The sequence below is a fragment of the Equus asinus genome, chromosome 6, assembly GCF_041296235.1.
Source record: "Equus asinus isolate D_3611 breed Donkey chromosome 6, EquAss-T2T_v2, whole genome shotgun sequence".
Classification (NCBI taxonomy): Eukaryota; Metazoa; Chordata; class Mammalia; order Perissodactyla; family Equidae; genus Equus; species Equus asinus.
The window spans coordinates 72,373,832-72,395,307 of NC_091795.1; the positions used below are offsets into that span (position 1 = coordinate 72,373,832).

The 21,476-nt window shown below is 37.8% G+C and overlaps 1 pseudogene; it reads left to right on the forward strand.

Moving 5' to 3' along the window:
* Positions 1–20,849: 20,849 nt before the first annotated feature.
* Positions 20,850–21,019, forward strand: LOC106826642 (cytochrome b-c1 complex subunit 10 pseudogene; annotated as a pseudogene).
* The last annotated feature ends 457 nt before the right edge of the window (positions 21,020–21,476 follow it).

Consider the following 21,476-nt stretch of genomic DNA (forward strand, 5'->3'; position numbering starts at 1 on the left):
GAGGAGGTCATGAAATAAAATAATATTGCAATTAATAACAGCTAATATTTGTTGAGCGCTTTATTCTAAATATTTTATGTAGGGGCCGGCCCAGTGGTGCAGCAGTTAAGTTCACACGTTCTGCTTCTCGGTGGCCCGGGGTTCGCTGGTTTGGATCCCGGGTGTGGACATGGCACCGCTTGGCAAGCCATGGTGTGGTAGGCGTCCCACATATAAGGTAGAGGAAGATGGACATGGATGTTAGCTCAGGGCCAGTCTTCTTCAGCAAAAAGAGGAGGGTTGGCAGTAGTTAGCTCAGAGCTAATCTTCCTCAAAAAAAAATTTAAAAAAACAATAAAAAATTAAAAAAATATTTTATGTACATCCTCTCATTTAATCCCCCAACAACTCTATGCAGTAAGGACTATTATTATCTTCATTTTATAGATGAGGAAACCGAGGCACAGAATAGTTAGGTAAGATGTCAGGTCACCCAGGTTATAAATGAAACAATCAGGATTTGAAGATAGGTGATTTGATTCCAGAGCACAAGCTGTTCATCAAACCTACAGATTATAATGTTTTATTTAAACAAATATGCAAGAATCAGATATACAGATGACTGTTGTTTTTCAAAGCACTAACATTGTCACCTTGGGGAAATAAACCCGTTTTCTAAGAATGTTACCATTTCTCACAATATTTTTGGAACTGACCTCTGATCCAATTACAAATCTACAAGGAAATTAGATTCTTGAGGCTCATACCTGGGTTTTGATTAAAAACAGCATTACCTTGGTATAAAAATAGTTCCATAAATCAATAAAATTGGTGAACATTGCCTCCCCAAAACAGAAATATATAAGAACAGGTAACTTCCAAAAGAAGAAATATAAATAACCAATAAACATATGAAAAGATGCTCAACCAAATATAGTCAAAGACATGCAAATTAAAATAACGAGAAAACACTTGCCATCTATCAGATTGACAAACTTCTTTTTAGACTTTTAAATTTAATTTAATTTTAAAATTTTTTAAATTTATTTTTTATTGAGGTAACACTGGTTTATGACATTATATAGATTTCAGGTGTACATCATTATAATTCGGACTTCTACATACACTGCCTCGTGTTCACCACCAAAAGTCTTGTTTCAACATCGTCATCGTACAAATGTCTCCTTTACCCTTTTTGCCTTCCCCCCACCCTTGTGGAACATTTTTAAAGACTGGTAATAACCAGGATTAGCAAGGATGGGGGCAATAAATACTTTCATGAATTATCAGAGATAGTATAACTTGGTATGATTTTTCTGTAAGGCAGTTTAGCAATATACATCAAAATATTAGCTGGACATATCCCTGGTCCAGATATTATAAGTTTAAGAGTTTAATCTAAGAAAATTTCTTATTCTAAGAAGAAGAGGTTAAGGTCAAGTGTACAAATATCTAGCAACCCAGGATGTCCATCACAGTCTTGTTCATAGTTGAAAAACTGAAAATAAACCAAATGTTCATTAATAAAGTCCTGATTAAATAAATCTATGTAATGGAAAATTATAGTTATTAAAGTGATGATGTGGTTCTCTATTTACTTTATTGGAGAGATAGTCATGATATAGTGTTGATTTTTTAAAAACAAGTAATAATAATATGACAATTGTGATAGAATCTCATCTCATTTTATTTATGTCTGTATCTCCATATTTATCTCTCTAAACATAAATACACACGTAGATAATACTCTGGAAAAGCTATTCACTAATATAGTAACACTGATTATCTTTGTATGTGAGGATTTCATGTAATTCTTTCTTTTGCGCCATTATTATTTCATACAATGTATTTTTATATTGTTAAATTTTAATTTCCCAATATTCTATTTATAATTAGGAAAAAGATAAATCTGTTTACATTTTGAAAAAAATTACTATTACCTAGCTGGATCATTCACAATCTTTACCAGGCGTGGTTTGCAATAATTTTGGACTATGTTCAAGATAAGAAATACACTCACAAGTGAAGTGAGCTTGCCATAACTGAAATTCTTTTGTTCTGGGAAATACAGATCAATCTCAAAAGAAAATTTACAAAATTGTTTCATAGTATGATTGAAATAAGAGTCTCCAAATGGGGACGACATTTTAGTGCTCAACATTTATTTGAAGATATAATTCTGAACTGTTTGGTAACAAAATCATCTCACCACTTTTATTATTGTGCCTCATATGCTCTGTTTATAAAAATTTGAGAAAGCTGAACCCTAAAGAGATTCTCTCACACAGTGGATGAACAAGCTGTAATTTCTTTAGCTTTGGCATGCGTCAGTAAATGAATGCGTATTTTACTTGCTTGACCAAGCTCAGGAATCTGCAAGTCTGCTAACATTGCATTATGTTCATGGTGCCCTGAATAATACCATGTGCCCTATCGCAAGAGCTGAAGATGCGCTTGTGGAATTTATTTTATTCCGATTTATGAGGACTGCTGCACACAAATAGATTATTGTAGTGTCTGTGATTAATGGGACACCACACGGCTGCATGGACTTCATAAATCATTTGAGGCAATGTCTGAGTGAATTTTACTTGCAAAATCAGTTTCAATCAGCTTGGCTCAAAAACTGGGTAAAGCAGAAGGATGTGTCCAGTTGCAGGAGGTGTGGAGGTGGTGGAGCAGCCAGTACAGGGTCCAGTTTTGTGTCTTCTGTTATCAGTGATGTGGAAGAGCGAATAAGCAGCACGTTAATTAAATCTGCAGACGGAACTGGAAATGTCACAAATGCTGAGAAGACCAGGGAAACGATACAAATTGGCCTAAAGTGATAAGTGGGGGCTGGAATAAAGGCCAAAAATACAACAGACCTGAGCATACATGCACACATGTACACACACACCAATCAATAAGCGGTTAATTTTATAACTCTCTTAAGATTCTCAAATATCATATGAAAACAGTTTGTGAATAATGAATATTAAAAAAATGACTGCAGGGTTTTATTCTAACATCAATATTTATCATTTGTTTTGTTTTTAGAATAATGATTTTATTGCTTTTTTTGACCCATAAGTAATCCATTTTCATCATATAAGAATCAGGAGCTACAGATCAGCAACAAGAAAAAATATTCTCTATAATGCCATCATTCAGTGGGATCCATAATCATAAACATACACACACACATGAGAAAATGAGACCATACGGCATATTTAATTTGGTGCCCAACTTTATAAGAATACATCTTTTCTTAAAAGGCCGAGTTCCTGGGAAACTTGCTCTGCACTCACCTTTTGCTTGCTCATTGAATTTGTTCCCTTCAATCTTAGTAATTAGAAGCTCCGAGAAGATGACAAAGGGCTAATATTTGTAAAGGCTAAAGCTAGCGAGAAAAAAGAAAAAGAATTTCCTTTGAATATTCTGCCTGCTCCTCAGAAATTCCTGACACCCCCAGCTTTCCATCCATTTCTCCTGGCCCTTATGGGTCAGTCTTTCTCCAAGGGAACAGTCACGAAATTCTCCCTATCTTTCCTGCCCTCGTGGGGAGGCTGGCTCTCTGATCCTGAGAATTATTGGCATTTTAGCAGAGTCACTATTATGAACTGAGGAACACTCCTACTTTGACAAACAATTTAAAAGGAGGAAGAAATTCCCCACACTGAAGATTATTCACAAGGGTTGAGGAAGGTGGTAATCCAGGACAAATGGCCTTTGTGGGGTGGAGTGTGGGGAGTGATGAAAGGAGGGAAGGGAGAGGAAGAGAGTGAGCGGGAAGAATAGGAGGAGAGAAAGGAAGAAAAGTCTGCTTTCTCCTTCCTTAAAATGTAGCTCTGAGCTGGTATGAATGTGTATATAAGATGGAATTCTGTCACTAGGGAAAACTGAACAAATGAAATAAAAGCTTAATTCAAACAAACACAGGCAGAATCTGAATCCTATTATGAATCAAAACTGGAAGTGTAGGGAGAAGACTGCACAATCAAAGGAGAGCAAAGTCATTCTTGCACTTAAGTTAGGAACACAAAATTTGGCATCCCGTAGACTTCCCCTGTCCTAGCTCCCAGGTCTTGGTGAGGAGGTTCACCCAGCCTGGCCTGGGTTAAGCTGTCCTCGCAGGGTCAGATATGTGGGAAAGAGCCATGGGCAGGAGTCCATGGAGACCAGTTTCCAGTTTTCTCACCTGGCTGTCATTAAGAAATTCCTATCACCTCCTTGGGTCTCAGTTTTCTCTTTTGTGAAATGAAGAGTTTGCCCTGGATCATCTCTAATGTCCTATTCAATGTCCTATATGTCCTATAGTCCTAAATCTCAACAGCACATTAAAACCACCTTTGGAGCTTTCAAAACCTGCCATGCAAAGGCCTCCCTCCAGACCATTTACCTCAGAATCTCTGGAATGGGAGACACATCAGTGTTTTTATGCTGCCCAGGTAATTCCAATGGGCCCTTCTTCTCTCCCTTCTTCCCTTCTTCCTTTCCTTCCTTCCTTCCTTCTTTCCTTTTTTCCATTCTTTTTCAAATATCTATTGAGTACCTACTTTGTTGTCAGGCACAATTTCTCAATGAACAGAAGAGACAAGGTCTCTGCTTTAATGTAGCTTATACTGATATGAGTGGAGATAGACTATAAATCAGCAAGAAAAAAAATCTTATTGGTAATAAGTGCTTTATAGAGACTTAAAATGAATGATGTGTTGGTCATCTCAGATAGACCAGTGGCTGCTTCAGATGGAATAGTTAGAGAAGATTTCTTTGAAAAGGTAATCTTCAAGCTGAAATATGAATGACTGCAAGTGAGCCATTCAGTTATGAGGTAGAAAAATACTTCTGGCACAGGGAACAGCTAGTGCCAGTCCCTAGGCTGAGAACAAGATGGAGACATGAGGACATTGTAGGGGGTGGGTAGAGGGATGGGGGAAAATCGGGGCAGTCAGATACAGTGAGGAAGGGGCAAGGTCAATGGGTTGGAGGTCTCAATGAATTGCTGGGATGGATGTTCCAGAATGGTGAGCTGTAAGGATAGAAGATTGTGAGCAGAGAATAGGATGCTTGAAACTGAGATTTCAGAGGAGCCATAGTTATTGGTGATGACAAGGTCATGGGAATGAACATGACGGTGACTGGGTAAAGTGGGATGGAGAAATAGATCATTGGATGCAAAGAGGTTATTAAAACTCTATTGGCTGACCAACATTTATTAAGAAAAAATTTAGGAAAATTAACAAAAACTGATTAAGAACAATGAACTGAAAACTCCTAAGAGATTTTTAAATGACATGATGCTACACTCTATCATGGCAGGTTGCAGACAAATTCTCTTTCAAATCTGTACATATTGTCTTCAGGATACTTGTAGTTTAGGCCCAAGTCAGAATTGGGAATAACATTTTGGGTTTAATTTTAGTTTAAAAATTGAAAAGGGGGGGCTGGCTCAGTGGCGCAGCAGTTAAGTTTGCACGCTTCACTTCGGCGGCCCAGGGTTTGCCAGTTCAGATCCTGGGTGTGGACCTGTGCACCATTTATCAAGCCATGCTGTAGCAGGCATCTCACATATAAAAGGTAAAGGAAGATCGGCATGGATGTTAGCTCAGGGCCAATCCTCCTCAGTGAAAAAAGAGGAGGATTGGCGGCAGATGTTAGCTCAGGGCTAATCTTCCTCAAAAAAGAAAAAAAAAATTGAAAAGGATGAGTTGGACCAGTTAAGATGAGGCTTTCTAAAAATTATTTTTTAATGAGGAAACAATTTGAAGAGAGAAAGTACAACCTACGTCAGGCATTCTCAACTATTTCAGACCCCAGTGTCCTTTTCAGTAACAAATATTTTATAAGGCCCTCTTTACTTTCTTTATATGTAATTTATAGATAACCAACATACACACATAACTTGAAAAATCAATATAATTCTCAAACTAAAATACAAGCAGTAATTAGAAGAAAATACTTTATAGTAAAATACTATGTATTTCAATATGTAAGTGCTTTGACACAATCACAGCAAAGCAGACATATGTTTGCACCTATACAAAGCATCCCCTGTGAACTTAGTAGCTACAAATGCGGATTGATACAGGTGTGGTATGTTGGTGACTTAAATTCCAGGAATAGCGTTGCTTTGAACGATTTTTTTTTTAATGGTGAAGAGCTCTTGGTAAAGTTCTGAAGTTAAAAGAGAACAGTCTTCTATTTGATTCATAGTTGCATTCCTGGAAAACTCAATATAATATTAAAACTGCAAAAATACTTTTATACTTTTACATATATTTACATATATTTATAGGTAAAACAGAAATAGATTCCAGGATGAGAAAATTATGAACAATTCTTTTTGGCAACATGAAAAGTCCAAGAGACATTAAAAAATGATGCAGGACGCAAGACAATTCTTTATTTAAGGGATTGGTCCATACAGTGTAGGAACCATATAATCCCTGCGCCCTGCCTACCGCATGCTAGGAGCACCATCCTCCTGCAGTCACTGTAGCCACAAAAAAAAGACCCCATAAATTCTGAAAAACTGACACTTGGGTCTCACTCCCAGAGAGTCTGTTTAATTGGTCTAATGCGCAGCCAGGGTTAACTCACTGGTATAGGAGAAGGCCAGTTGAGATCTAGGGGACCATCAAGAATGGTTGTGCAGGTTGTGCACTATACAGCCCTAGAGGGCACATGGTCACAAAGACTATGAGCCACTCTTCATCTATCAAATAGAAGCCACAAACTTGCTGGCTGGCTCAAGTGAAATCACATGTGAAAATACCATTTACATATTTTAGGTGACATGGAATTTTTATTTAAACAACTTTAATTGAGTAGTATTTTAAATTATTTAGAATGTATCTCTCTTCACAAAAGCCTGCAAGATTTTATTGCATATATTAAAAATTGAGCTTTATAAAGATTTTTAATTAAAAATCCCACATACAAACTCACAACCCATATACCATCTCTTGTCTTTTTCCGACACTCTATTCAATCAGAGGTCATACTAAAATGAATCCCGAGGTACTCTGAAGATTTTGGCAAGGAACTTCCTGAATTAGAAAAATGGTAGAATTGCAGATATTCTTCAGAAAACAATATGCATACTACCATATTAGGGAACTCATATATATGAAAACACTTACTACTCAGAGAAATTAGGGGTTGCTTATTTTGTATTACAAAGTGTTATGGGTGAATGTTTGTGTCTCTCCCCACCAGCCCCCCGGCCAAATTCATATATTGAAGCCCTAACCCCCAAGGTGATAGTATTTGGAGATGGGGCATTTGGGAAGTAATTAGGTTTAAATAAGGTCATATAGGCGGGGGCCTCCTGATGGGATTGGGGCTCTTATAAGAAGAGGAAGAGAGACCAGAGCTTTCTTTGTGCCATGTGAGAACACGGTCGGAAGGCGGCTGTCTCCAAGCCAGGAAGAGGCCCTCACCAAGAACCAAATCTGCCAGCATCTTGATCTTGGACTTCCAGCCTCCAGAACTGTGAGAAGAAAATGTCTGTTGTTTAAGCCCCCCAGTCTATGGTATTTAATTATGACAGCCCAGCTGACTAAGGCACAAAGCAGTTCTTTACTATAGAAAATGAATTTCTGATTTAAAAGGGATTTACTTCATGCGGCTTTACAAAGCAAGCTTCCTTATTACAGGGATAAAGTGACTTGCTCTACAACAGTATTCCTTGGGACACACTTCTTAAGAATCTGAAGTTGATAGTATTTTGACAGTATTTATTGAGTTTCTACAAGGTGCCCCTCGCTATGCTAGGCTCTGGGTATTTTCAGAGAGAGAGATGCTCTCTCTGCCCACAGCTTCCAAGTTGGTGAAGATGATGTATAAACTGACAAGTCAAACACAACATCACAAGTACTGAAATAAGAGCTGTGAACCCAGAGCCCAGAGGAGAGAGCAGGTAACTCAGCGTGGAGGAGAGAGCGAGGGCCTTACTGAAGCCATGGCAGTTGAATTGAGTCTTAAAAGGCTAGTAGACATTTGCCTGCTGGAGAAGCACAGAGAGGAGTGGACCAAGCAAAGGAAATAGCAAGTGCAAAGGCACTGAGGCTGACGAGTGAATTGTCAGACAGTGAGGCTGACAAGGGAATTGGCAAAAGTGTAAGGGTGGGGCTGAGAGGAGGCAACAGCGATGAAGTTCAGGATATAAAACATCTACAACCTGTGTAGGGCTGTGGACGTCATGTTAAGGAGTTTGAACTTTATTCTGCAGACAACTGGAAGTCTAGAGGAGTTTTGAAGCGGAGGATAATATCAATTTTTTTCTTTAGGAAAATAACTGGCCGCTGTGTGGAAGACGGGCAGCAAGGAGGAAAGACACATGGCACACAGAACAGTGTGGAGAGCTGTACTCACGAGCACCAAGCCTGGAGGCTTGCATGTGTAGACTTCACCCTCTGCAGTCAGGTCAGGAGCTGCTGCAGGCAGGAAGGTAGGTTGGACAGGAAGCGTGAAGGTAACGATCATAGGTAAACAGATCAGAGATTGAGCACAGCCAAAAGTGAGTAAACACAGGAAGCAGGATGCAGGGATGGAGTCCTGTCCAGAGAGGCCCGTGGAGGCTGGAATCAGGAGAGAAAAAAATGACAGAGACAAGAAACAATGGAACAGGCATCCAGGCCAGAAAGTCCAGGAGAGAGCCGAACAGGCTTTAGGCAGGAGGCCTGAGTAGTGAGAATGGATAACAAACGCACCAGGGCTTCTGAAAACGTAATGTGCCCGAGAATCACCTGGACAGCTCCTTACCATACGCGTTGCTGGGGCCACCCCCACAGATTCTGATTCTGCAAAGGTCTGGAGTAGGGCCTAATAATCTGCATTTCTACAAGTACCCATGCGATGCTGATACTACTGGTCTGTGGACTACATTTTGAGTAACAAGGATCTAAGGGGACTTCCAGCTCTACAATTACCCGAACTGGTTTCAGGATTTAAAAAGATCTGAACCTTCAGGCTGTAGACGTTTAGTTACCAGACTGGAGAGAGGTCTGAGTGGGTGGAGGAAGGCCAGTTCCTGACAGACCAAGCATACGGTCAGAGAGGCCCACAGCAAAGCAGGCAGCTGTACGTGAAGACCAAATGAGACTTAATTAAAAAATTTTTTTTGGTTCCTCTTCTCTGCAGGCACCTGTTTCAAAACAAGAGTAGTGGTTGTTTGAGGAAAAGTAAGCGGAAAAGGAAGCAAGCAAGTACTACGCAGACACTGTCTCTTGGGAACCTGGATCTGTCAGGCTGGGAGCTGGGGGTTCTGCCCATCCGATCCTTCTCGGCTCCAGCAGCGCCACGCTGGGAGCATCCGGGCTTCTCCGGGCTGGTGGAACTCAACCTCATCATGAAGCAACCCCTCCCCCACCCCCCACCGGTTTTTCTGGGGTCCTCTTAAAGTGGAAATGAAGGATTTTGTTGCACTATTAAAAAGAGAAAAAAATATGTAAAGATAATCAAATTCTTGAATTGATTAAATTATGGTGCATCTTTTAATATGACAGACTGAAGAGGCTTCCAGAAACTAGGCCAAATTTTCTGGAGAGCTGCCAGTAATCATACAGTATGAATACGTATATAAGCAGTATGTTAATGCTTTATAATTTTTTTTCTCTTCTGACTTGAGCTTTGACGGTAATAGTAACACTGAAGCTTTAACCAGTACAAACCCAAGCAAAAGATGGCAATTTGCTTAAATTGCAAGATGGATTTGAAATTGGAGTTGATTAAAATACTAATGCCTATACTAGATGAAAAGGAGTTGATTCGTTTTCCAAGATCCTTCAAATATGGAAATTATTAATCAGTGAGTCGGCTAGCTTATTACTAGATATTAGCACTTAAATACACAAATTCCTCTAACATTCTTACCTCTGTGACATAAATTCCTTTAGTTGCATAAGCAAACAAACACCCCATTTCCACATCATTAAATAAACATAAAAAGTAATCAGAGCAACAGCAACTAGAACAGTGTGGTGTGGAGGTGGAGGTAATTGGCAGCCTGGCACTAGGCTGGAACTACAAATGGAGAAAGTGTTCATTGTTTGGCTACGGAGCTCCAAATTTAGAAAATAGGAGATGCAGAGGGACAGGAGAGAGAAAGGAAGCAGAGAGGAAAGGGGAACAGCAAAGCCTGGGTTATTGGTGGGGAGGGGCCTGGGAGACCTGGAAAATCAGCACAACAGAGACTTGAATGGCTGAACTCCTGATGAAAAACACTCTGGTAAAGTGGTTCCCCAGACAAGGAATGGAGCAAAATCAGCATTGACATAAACAAGCTCTTGGTTCTAATTATTTGGCAAGCAACTGCTGCAAATCTCAAAGATGAGTGGCAGAGGCTGGATCACTAGTTTTGGAGTCTACTGAAGCTTTCTTGGAGGCTCTTAGGGAAACAAGTGTTGAAAAACTTGAGTGTTACGGATACCAACTTATTCAAAAAATGTTTATGGATCTACTATGTACAAATATTTCGCTGGGTACAAAAGTGAATAATATGGAATTCCTGTCCTCAAGCATCATACAGTCTATATGGAGAGAGCATATATTTTCAGAAATAATTATATAATAGGACAAATTTTGACAAATGCCCAGAAGTACAAGAATAATTTAGAGTATTTGTTCATTCCTTAGAAAGTGTGCAATTCAGTGGATTTTAGTATCTTCGTAAAATTGCGCAACCATCACCACTAAGTAATTTCAGGATATTTTCATCACCCAAAAAGAAACCCAGTAATTGTTAGGAGTCACTTTTCATTCCTGCCTCTCTCTAGTCCCTGTAAACTACTAATCTATCGTCTGTCTCTATGGATTTCCCTATTCTCAATTGATTCCACAAGATAAACTTACTACAAATGTAAGTTTTATATCTGGACTCTGAAACCTATTCTAGTGGTGTTTATGTCTACACTCATGTCAGTACCACACTGTCTTGATTACTATAGCTTTGTAGTAAGTTTGGAAATCAGGAAATTTGATTTGAATCCTTCAATTATGTTCCTCTTGTTCAGATTGTCTTGGCTATTCTGGGTCTCTTGCATTTCCATATAAATTTTAGTGTCAGATTGTCAGTTTCTGCAAAAAAGTCAGCTGGGATTTTGATAGGGATTTCATTTAATCTGTAGATCAATTTGAGGATCATTGGCATTTTAACAATATTAAGCTTTCCAATCCACCATCATGGTATTTCTTTGCATTTATTTATTCTTTAGTTTCTTTCAACAATATTTTGTAGTTTCTAGAGAACAGGTTTTACACTTATTTTACTAAATTTATTCATAGGTATTTGTGTTTGATGCTCTTGTAAATGGATTTGTTTTCTTAATTTCATTTTCAGATTATTTATGACTAGTGTATAAAAGCACACTTGATTTTGCATATTTCTCTTGTATCTTGCAACCTTGCCAAACTTATTTATTACTTCTAATAGTTTTCATGTGTATTCCTTAGGATCTTCTATGCATGGAATCGTGACATCTGCAAATAGAGATAATTTTTTCTTTCTTTTAAGTATGGAGGCCTATTATTTCCTTTTCTTGCTGAATTGCCATGGCTAGAACCTTAGTAGAATATTGAATAGAAGTATAGAGAATGGATATCTTGGATACTGTCTTATTCTTGATTTAGGGGGAAAGTTTTTGGTCTTTTTCCATCAAGTATGACGTTAGCTGTGGGTTTTTCATAGATACTGTTTATCAGGTTGAGGAAGTTTCCTTCTATTCTTAACTTGTTGAGTATTTTCATTTTTGGATTTTGTCAAATGCTTTTTCTATGTCTATTGAGATGATCATGTGGGTTTTATCCTATATTCTACTAATGCGATATATTACATGGTTGATTATTTTATATTGAACCAACCTCACATCCCTGGGATAAATTTCACTTGGTCATGGTGTATTTTTTATGTGTTGCTGAATTCAATTTGCTGGTATTTTGTTGCAGATTTTTGCATTTATATTCATAAGAGATATTGGCCTATAGTTTTCCTTTCTTGTGATGTCTTTGTCTGTTTCTGAGTCGGTAATACTGGCCTCATAGAATAAGTTAGGAAATATTTTCTCCTCTTCTATTTTGTGGAAGACCTTATGAAGGATCTGTGTTCATTCTTCTTTAAACATTTGGTAGAATTCACCAGTGAAGCCATCTCATTCTGGGACTTCCTGTGGGATTTTCTTTTTAAAATTTTTCTCTCTTTTTTTGTTACTGATTCAATCTCTTTACTTGTTATAGGTCTATTTAGATATTCTGCTTCTTCTTGAATCAGTTTTGGTACTTTGTGTCTTTTTAGGAATTTATTTTATCTAGGTTATGTAATTTATCAGCATGCAATTTTTTTGGTATTAACTTATAATCTTTTCTATTTCTGTAAGTTTGATAGTAATGTTCTCTCTTTCATTTCTGATTTTAGTAATTTGAGTCTTCTTGCTTTTTCTTGGCCCAGTCTAGCTAAACATTTGTCAATTGTGTTGATCTTTTCAAGAAAGCAAATTTTAATTTTATTGATATTCTTTATTGTTTTTCTGTTATTTATTGCATTATTTCAACTTCAATCTTTATTATTTCCTTCCTTCTGCTTGCTTTGTTTGCTCTTCTTTTTCCAGTTTCTTAAGATGGAAGGCTAGTTATTGGTTTGAGATCTTTCTTCCTTTTAAATATAGACATTTATGACTCTAAATATCCCTGTAAGCACCACTTTCACTGCTTCTCATAATTTTGGTATATTGTATTTTCATTTTCATTAATCTCAATAAATTTTCCTTGTGACTTTGTTGATCTATTGGTTATTTAGTAGTGTGTTGTTTAATTTCCACATATTTGTTAATTTCCCAAATTTCCTTCTATTGTTGATTTCTAATTTCATTCCATCATGGTGGAAGAATGTACTTTGTAGTATTTCTCTCCTTTTAAGTTTATTGAGGTTTATATTATGGCCTAGCATATGGTCTATTCTGGAGAACGTTCCATGTGCACTTGAGAAGAAAGTGTATTCTGTTGTTGTTGGATGGAGTGTTCTATAGATGTGTACTGGGTCTAGTTGACCATATTCAGGTCTTCTATTTCTTTGTTGATCTTTTCTCTTGTTGTTCTTTCCATTATTAGATGTGAGGTTTTGAAGTCTGCACTTATTTTTATTAAATTGCCTATTTTCTGTTCTATTCTGTCAGGTTTTGTTCATGTATTTTGGGGCCCTATGATTTGGGAATTTTTAAGAGGCAAAGAACATCAGGAAATGAGTATTCCCCCAGACATACACACGTATACAGATCATGTGCCTGTTCACTCACCTCCCACTCTGACATGTTCCTTTAAGCAGCCTGTTTTTCTGCTTTTCATGTCTCCTCAAGAAACATTTAGGAAACTGTTAGGCAACAGATGAACAAGTTGCCAGATAACCACCAAGCAATTCTCTGTTTGAATTAGACAGGTTGGAGCAAAGAATCAGGGAGGTGGCTGGAGTGGAAGACAGAATTATAGTCTCTTTCTATGACATGGAAAAGTGTTTTGTAGCATCCATGGTTCAAGGAGGGAAGTGTTACCTCAACGGCCCAGCAAGCTATAAGGCTCTTGGAACTTGTAGGGTTTCAAAGTCACCTTGGAACTTTGAGTGTAATATTCCTAAAGAGGCTAGTGCATGTCAATAGAGGAAGTAAAAACACTTGTCTTCCAGGATCTGATACCCTCCAGGCACACCAGGATTCTTTATCTGTCAATGGCAGGTGAATATGTGAGATATATACATATATATATTATATATATATATAAAATATATATAAGTATCTACTTATACATACATTTATCTTTCATGTTTACCTCAGAATATTAGAGATACATCCAAGAATTTTCTGGTAAAAAAATTCCGGGAATATGCCTAAACTCTTCTGGTATTGATTTTTATTTTTAACTAGTGCCTTTTATGAAGTTGTATTTTCTAAATTTATTTAGTTTCACCTTTCCTAACTTACCTTCTTGAGTCAAGAAGAGGCCAATACATTTACTGAAGATTTTCTATTAATATTGTTATCCTCAACTTAACTTTTGATGAATACTGAGTGACCTTGAGTTGAAATTACTCATCTCCGGTGTGAAGAGCACCAGGCAGAAGCTTTCGTACATATTGTTTAAGAAGGGAGCTGTGTACTCTTCCACTCAGCAGAGCTGGGCATAGGGTTTATGATCTCTGAGGAAAGCTGAAAAACCTGAGAAAGACACATGCTCAGAATAAAAGAGCATTCCTCCTCTAGAACACTGCATATAAAGATAAGGAGAGATAGTACCCCTGGGCTGTCAAGGATCAAGAATCAGGTATCAAGTATCAAGAAGGAATTTTGGGTTCACTCTACTTCATTGTAGAAGGATATTCAAGACCCTAAAACTTTGGTCCCTAATCATGGCCATAATACTATCTGTCTAGAAATATTTTATAAGGAGTGGCCCATAGGGACATAAAATAATTCAGCAGAACACCAATAGAATGTACTACCTTGGGTAATCTAAAAATTACCTACAAAATGTACACCTAAGTTCTTGAATGAATTATGTGGTTTTACAGGTTTTTAACCTTAAGCCAGTGAATGTTGGTGCTCTGAACCTCTTTCAAAAATGATATCTGGGCTTCTGTTTGATGTTTGATGTGCTTGGTGTAGAAAGCAGGGTCAGCCATCTATTAAGACCACTAATAAAAGACCACAATAAAATGAAGCCATCTACATACATGAAAATGCTTATTTTTATTATTTAATGTCTGCCTGCCTGTCTGTCTGTATGTATACATGTATTTTTTTGAGGACAAGAGTGAAGGAGTGCATGCATCCAGGTCATTAAAAAATCCCACTTTATTAAGATATTGATTAAAAACAAGGAAGGTCAGATATGTTCTTATTTTGCCCCATTTGAAATTGTTATTTCTTAAAAAAGATTTTGCTAACAATCATATCCCTAACCATATGGTAAAATGCAAGATCTGTATTATTTTTAAAAATGGGGAGTCTTTATTGAGCTGATGCAGTATGGGTCATAACTGACTGGTCTTAGAGTCAGAAGTGCTCTCTAGGACAAAATGGTATGCTGTTTTTAAGAGATTTTACTTTAAGATTGCAAAGAACATGAAACCGTAGATAGTAGAGAAAGAAATGTGCCTAATTCTTGCTTGCTCTTTGGATTGAACAGGTTAGAAGTCCATCAAGAAGAAAAAGAATGTATTTGGGGTTGAACAACTTATATAAAGGAATAGATTGGGAGAGGCGTATCCTAAGTCCAATTAGGTAGAGCCATGGCTGTAGAAATGACAAAGAGAAACACATTTGCAAATGATCAGGGCCCACCATTTAATTTTGTGATTAGAAATATTCTCTGGATTCTCTTTGGCATGAGCTTTTAAAAATCAACTATAAATATAATGAAGTGATACTAGGTTCCAGGTAAAAAATGGCCTGAGACTTGCAAAGTTTTGGGCCAGTTAACTTTTAGTTTATAAATTTGGGAAAACTAATTATCTCAGGTTTCACTAGAATCTGAGCTACTTTAAATTCTCCCACAAATTCTTTCTTTCAGTTATTATTTTCCAGAATCTTCTCTCATTACCCGTTTTGGTGGCCAAATTCACTCATATATACTATATATGACATTTTTTAAATGCTCAAAATGGAGTTTATAAGAAGATTTAAATTTCAAAATTTCTAGGTGGCTTTCCCAAATTTTCATTTTGCCTGTTACCTAAAAAGAAGTCTTTGTCAACTCAAGCCATAGGAGGCCAAATCCAAAATTTTCTGGAGCCTACCTCAGAGAAAATCTTTTGACAAGAGGAGGAAGTAGAAACTCCTTCCTTACGGTGTTATGGAGGAGTTTTAAATGGTTCCTAGATAGCCACAGATCATCAGGATAAGCTGAAATTTCCTCATTCCATTATAAACTTCTCAGTCCCCTAACTTCCCCAGTCCAATCAGGGATATCGATGGGCAACTTGACAGGTCCACCCAGGTGGGGTTTTAAAGACAGAGTGAGAACCAGGTGGGAGGGAACTCTGGCATAAACCCAGAAAAATCCAACTGCAAAAGCCATTGGTCCTTTGAAATCTGTTGGGTTGGATACTGCACTTTGTTGCTGCCTTTCAGATTCCAGGTTTGGACCAAATCATTTTTCTTGCACGCCAGAATCACTGTTCCTTTCCACTCAGTGACTTCTGTCCACTGCTCAATCATTAAGTATTAATTTTCTCTACGATTTAACCATATGTGAATATGTGTCCAGAAAGTTGTGGTCTTGGAATCAAACCAAATAACAATTCAGTTTGTTCACAGCTCATGAATCTGTAGGAAGAAAAAGGGCTCCTTTACCAATGCTCAAACACACACACGTGAACGTTCTTCGTTACTCTTGCTACTAAAGGCCTTCTGGAGACCACTAGGTGTCACTCTGCACAGATCCCTACACTTGCAAAGGAAAGAAAGCACTTGATTCAAGCTTGGTAAAGCTGTCCTCCTTTTCTTGAGAAGACAGAGAAAAGATTCTGCACTCAGTGAGTTTAATTCCCTTTTTCTCACCAGGGAAAGTCTTTAATTTACCCTTTATTTAGACCTGAAAGCAAACTTTCTTGAGTCCCCTCCCCTTGTCCTCCTTTCTCTTGTGTTTAAAACTCAGGAAAACCTGTTCTTTGATGAAGAAACCCGTGTTCAAGGCTAAAGAATCACATATTTGATGAGCATTGTGGAGGGTCACAGTCAAGTCTAGGATCTCCTCAGACTCTTGAACCCTTTTTGGGCAGAGCAAGCTTTAAGAGAGGGGGGCCATCTTTATGGCGCGATTTGAAGCTCTGACTGCAAGCGTTTCTCCCATATCAAATCTCCTCTTCATTAGTGGGCCTTTCCTACCTGGAGTGAAGGTCACACCAATGAAATCTTACCCCTGGGTTAGGCACATTATATAAGTAAGAACATTGTTATTTAGATGTATATGTTATGCAGTGCCCCTCATGAGCACACTGATGTTAATTAAGTTATGTAAGTATATTCAGTTAAAGTTATATTATCTATATGTCCTCTTGAAAAAGAGAGTATAGATTTGAGGGTATATATTTCAAATAATAAAGAAAAAGGAGGAGGGACAGGTCTTTTTCTTTTCATTTCTTCTGATATATTTTGATATACTTTGTTGTTCTTTTTGTAAATTTTTGGATTGAAATTTTAATTTACTTGTTTTCTTTCCTTTATATAAGTAGCTAATTCTATTAATCTGTTGATCATTCCAGAAAAACTAAACAGATTCTAACGTATCTGGTTATCTTTATTGCTATATTCAATATGTTTTGCAATTATATATTTGTCTCTTCTCTTGACTATAAGGTAGCATAATAATATTTTCTTTTTTTTTAATTTTTATTTTTTTCAGATGTACATCATATTTCGAATTCTGTATACATTACATCATGTTCACCACCCGAACACTAATTATAGTGCATCCCCTCACGTGTGACCCTAATCACCCCTTTTGCCCTCCCCCCTCCCCCCAGGGACAGATCTTGATCAAGAAAATCAAATGAACATGATTAGGCCACAGGAAATATAGAGAGGCCACGCTGATCAGGGAATGAAGAGGGACATTATCTATCCTTGTTTCAAAGTTACCTATCTCCCTCTGTTTATCATTCTTCTATGAACACCCCTTTCTCTCATGTAATTTTGAAGATACAGAAAGGTTTGGGATGTATTTCATGAAGCAGTTAATAAAGTACACAAGAAAGGATAACTAACACGTGAAGTGTCTACCATGCTCTAGGCACTCCATTCTGTGCATTTTGAACATGAATTCACTTAAATTATCCTTCTGTAATAGCGTAGGAAAATTAGATACAAAGTCTTAAGTAACTTCTCCGAGTTCTCATAGCTGGAATGAAGCAGAGCCGAGGCTAGGACACATTAGAAGCTTTATTTGACCTTAAGTAGGTAAACTGTTCGTAGAAGCCTGCACAAGAAACTCAATGATACATATACGAGAGCAATTATTGCAGCATTGTTAAATGGGAACACTAGAAATAACCTTAGAGGCCGTGAACAGGGTAATGGTTGAATACATTATGCACTTGTTATAAAGACTAACTTAATTCTATAAGTACTTGAAGGAAAAATTTCCAAGATAGGTTATAAGATGAAATGGCAATATGTGAAAGATTATGTACAGTATCGTCCTATTGGTTTCAAAAAGAATACACACACGTACTAAATTGTACTCTCTGTGAAGGCAGACTTTTGCTCACTAATGTAACCTCATTGTGTAGAACATTGCCTGGTGGGGTGTCAGACCCTAAGGTGACCCTCTAATTATTCCTACCTCCTGATGTTCACATCTTCATGTAATCTCTTCCTCTTGAGTGTAGATGGCACCTGTGACTTGCTTCTAATCAATAGAATATGGCAAAGGTGATAGGATGTCATTCTCATGATTAGATTTGATTAGGTTACATTACCTAGGGCTCTGCTGGCAGACTGGTGCTAGAGATTCTCTTTGCAGTCTTGATGAAGTGGGCAGCCATGTTAAGGAAGCCCACGTGGTAAGGTTTATAATATCTATTCTTGTCCTTGTATATGAGTTCAGTTCCTTTCTGCTGATGAGTGTTCTGTGATATGAGTCCACTGTTCCTGACATAACCTTTCACCATGACGGACACTCAAGTTGCTTCTAATTCTCTGCTATCACAAACAATGTCTTGGTGATAAATTTGTAAATATCACATAATGGAATGTGGGCATATGGGGGTCTGTGCCCAGGAGTGGGATTCCTGGGCTGTAAATAATATGTTACTAAATTTCACCAGGTACTGCCAGGTCGTTTCTGGAATGGCTGTACCACATAACTTGCCCACAGCAGTTCAGGATGGTTCTTGTTTTCTCATATCCTCCACAATACTTTTTTTTACCTGACTATATAATTGTCATAATACTTTAAAACCCAAGTTATCTGTCTCCAAAGTTTATGTTCTTATTATATTTAAATGATGTCCTAGTCATCCAAGTTTTGAAGACATTCAAAGACATGTTTTGAAAGATGAAAAATACAATACTCAAAATTTCCAGATATTATTGTATCCAAAGTTAAAAGTCAGGTCATTATCTGACTATTTTTCAGTCCATTACTGTTTGTTGTTCTCCACTAACTTCGTCTTTTCTGATTATAAGAGAAAAATAGGGGTGTGAGAAGAGAGAAGTTTGGAATATTATATTGGGGTTTCAGGGAAACAGGCATGTGTGTGTGTACACACACAAACACACACAGAAGGGTAAAGGAAGAGATGCTAAGATATGAAAGTAAAAGGGAAACAAGAGTGACATGGAATAACAAAGGGACATATTTTCTCTCTAAAACATTGATTGGGGGTGAAGGTGATAAGAGTAGGAAATGATGAAGGGATCTTCAATATGAGCTTGCATGTGTATGTGGAGAGAGAGAGGAGGCAGGTACGCTGACCAGCTTCTGCTTCATCAGGTTGCTGAAGCCATCTCCATATATAGAACTGAGTGCTGGAGATTTAAGGCAGCTAAAGAGGGACAATTAATGCTGTTATTCTTTTGTGTTTGGGGAGATGAGGAAAAGGTAGAATACAGTGACTGAATTACGCATTAGGGTCATGTCAGCATGACCAATTTCTTTGCTTTTTTCCTTTAGAGCTAAACTGTCCAGGTGTTGGAAAAGGAACGTGTAACCAGAATCTCCTAATCACCAAATATTATGTTTTAATTGCTAGATGTGCCATATTTAAATAGATATAATTCAATCTGCTTATCTGAAGCACATAAAACATAGGCTTTTAAAAGAAATTAAGGCCTATATAGGTTTTTCCTGACAAATTTTGTTTGAAAAATTTTGTTGAAAAATAGCAATTTCTCTTACCAATTTGAAGACTGATTTAAGTGTAACTGTCTTATACAAATCAGCGGCGGGGAGTATGCATTATAGTTAAATGAAAATCCATGCTAATGGAAGGCACTGAGATTTAGGTAATTGAAACCAATGATGTAAAAAAGGGGACATATTTTTGAGATGCAGTCACCTAAACATGTACTCACACCACGTAAACACCAGTGTGACTATCTCAGGGGGTGTAGGCTCCTCTCTCTCATCTGGGACCTGAAAATGAGGCTCAACTTTACCCTCCCCCGCATTAGTGTTGCTGATGGAGCAATAGGTACACAAGAGAGGAAGGTTCCAGATAGACCTTGAAGCTCATCCGGTTCCAGCCTGCATCTGGTGCTTGATTCTCCTCAACTTTGCATCGTGTGGCTCTCCAGATTTTGTTTTAATATTTCCAAGGATTAAAAGTTCACTTCATCCCAAGTTAGCCTATTCTAGGTGTAGACAATAAGTAGAAAGATCTAACTTTTGCTCTGTTTAAGCAGATATCTGCACCCATTTGGAATCCTCCTATAAGTCCTGTTTCTGACCTTTTCGATACACAGAAAACAAATCACTGCTTAGTTCTAGTGACAGCATTTGGAAGCCACCTGTCATTTCAGTCCCAAAGATTTTCCTTTGTAAGGAAAAATCATCTCCAGTTTTCATGAATCTCCTGTGTCATAGTTTATTCTCTATCCTTGGTCATTATCCTGTGGATACCTTGTTTTCTAATGATCTTCAAAGCTTAGCACTCAGAATCAAGGATAATACTCAATAAGAGACTGAGAAGAAGGAGAAATCCCCTAGAATAAAATAGGGTCAGGCATGTGGGGGAGTATGAGTTTCCAGGTGTTAAATTCTTTTAGTGACTACTTAAAAATCTGAGATGGTTGTTATAAATATACAGGTAAACAAGATTTATTTAAATATTAATAATCATGTTTAGCAATTGACATGAACAGTGAGAAAGATGGATGTGGAGGGCCGCGGATGGCATCATGATGCTGAACAGGTTCCTGGGCCTGAGCTGCTGGATGCTGGGGAAGAATCGGATTCCCATGGCAGGCATGTGGGGTGCCTGGGTGCCATGGGGCTGCTGTGGGCCACTGACTGGCAGCTGATTCTGGACTGGATGCCTTGTATCAGTGGTAAATTTAAGAAGGACAATTAATTAATCCGCCCCTCCCTGGTTCCCTTTGTCTGTGCCGTCTCCTCCCAATTCAGCGCCTGCTGCGTCAGGAATGGGGGAAGCCCTCAGGATGGACGTTGAGGAAATCCACAATTCAACTTAAAACTGTATGCTTCTGAAAATAGCTTTGATATTTTAATGCACATAGCATTAAACATCACTCTGAAACTAGATTATCAGTTTATTATAAAAGGATACAACTCAGGAACAGCCAGGTGGAAGAGATGCACAGGGAAGGTAGTGGAAAAGGAGCAGGGAGCTTCCAGGCTCTCTCTAGGCTCACCACCTCCCTGAACCTCCATGTATTGACCAACCTGGAAGTTCTGAGATTTTTTTTAAAAGGGAAAATGACACAGGACAGATTTAAATGTTCCTAAAAAATTAATAAACAATACAACAGTAATAAAACTATCTACAGAAAGTGGGATGAAGTCATTCA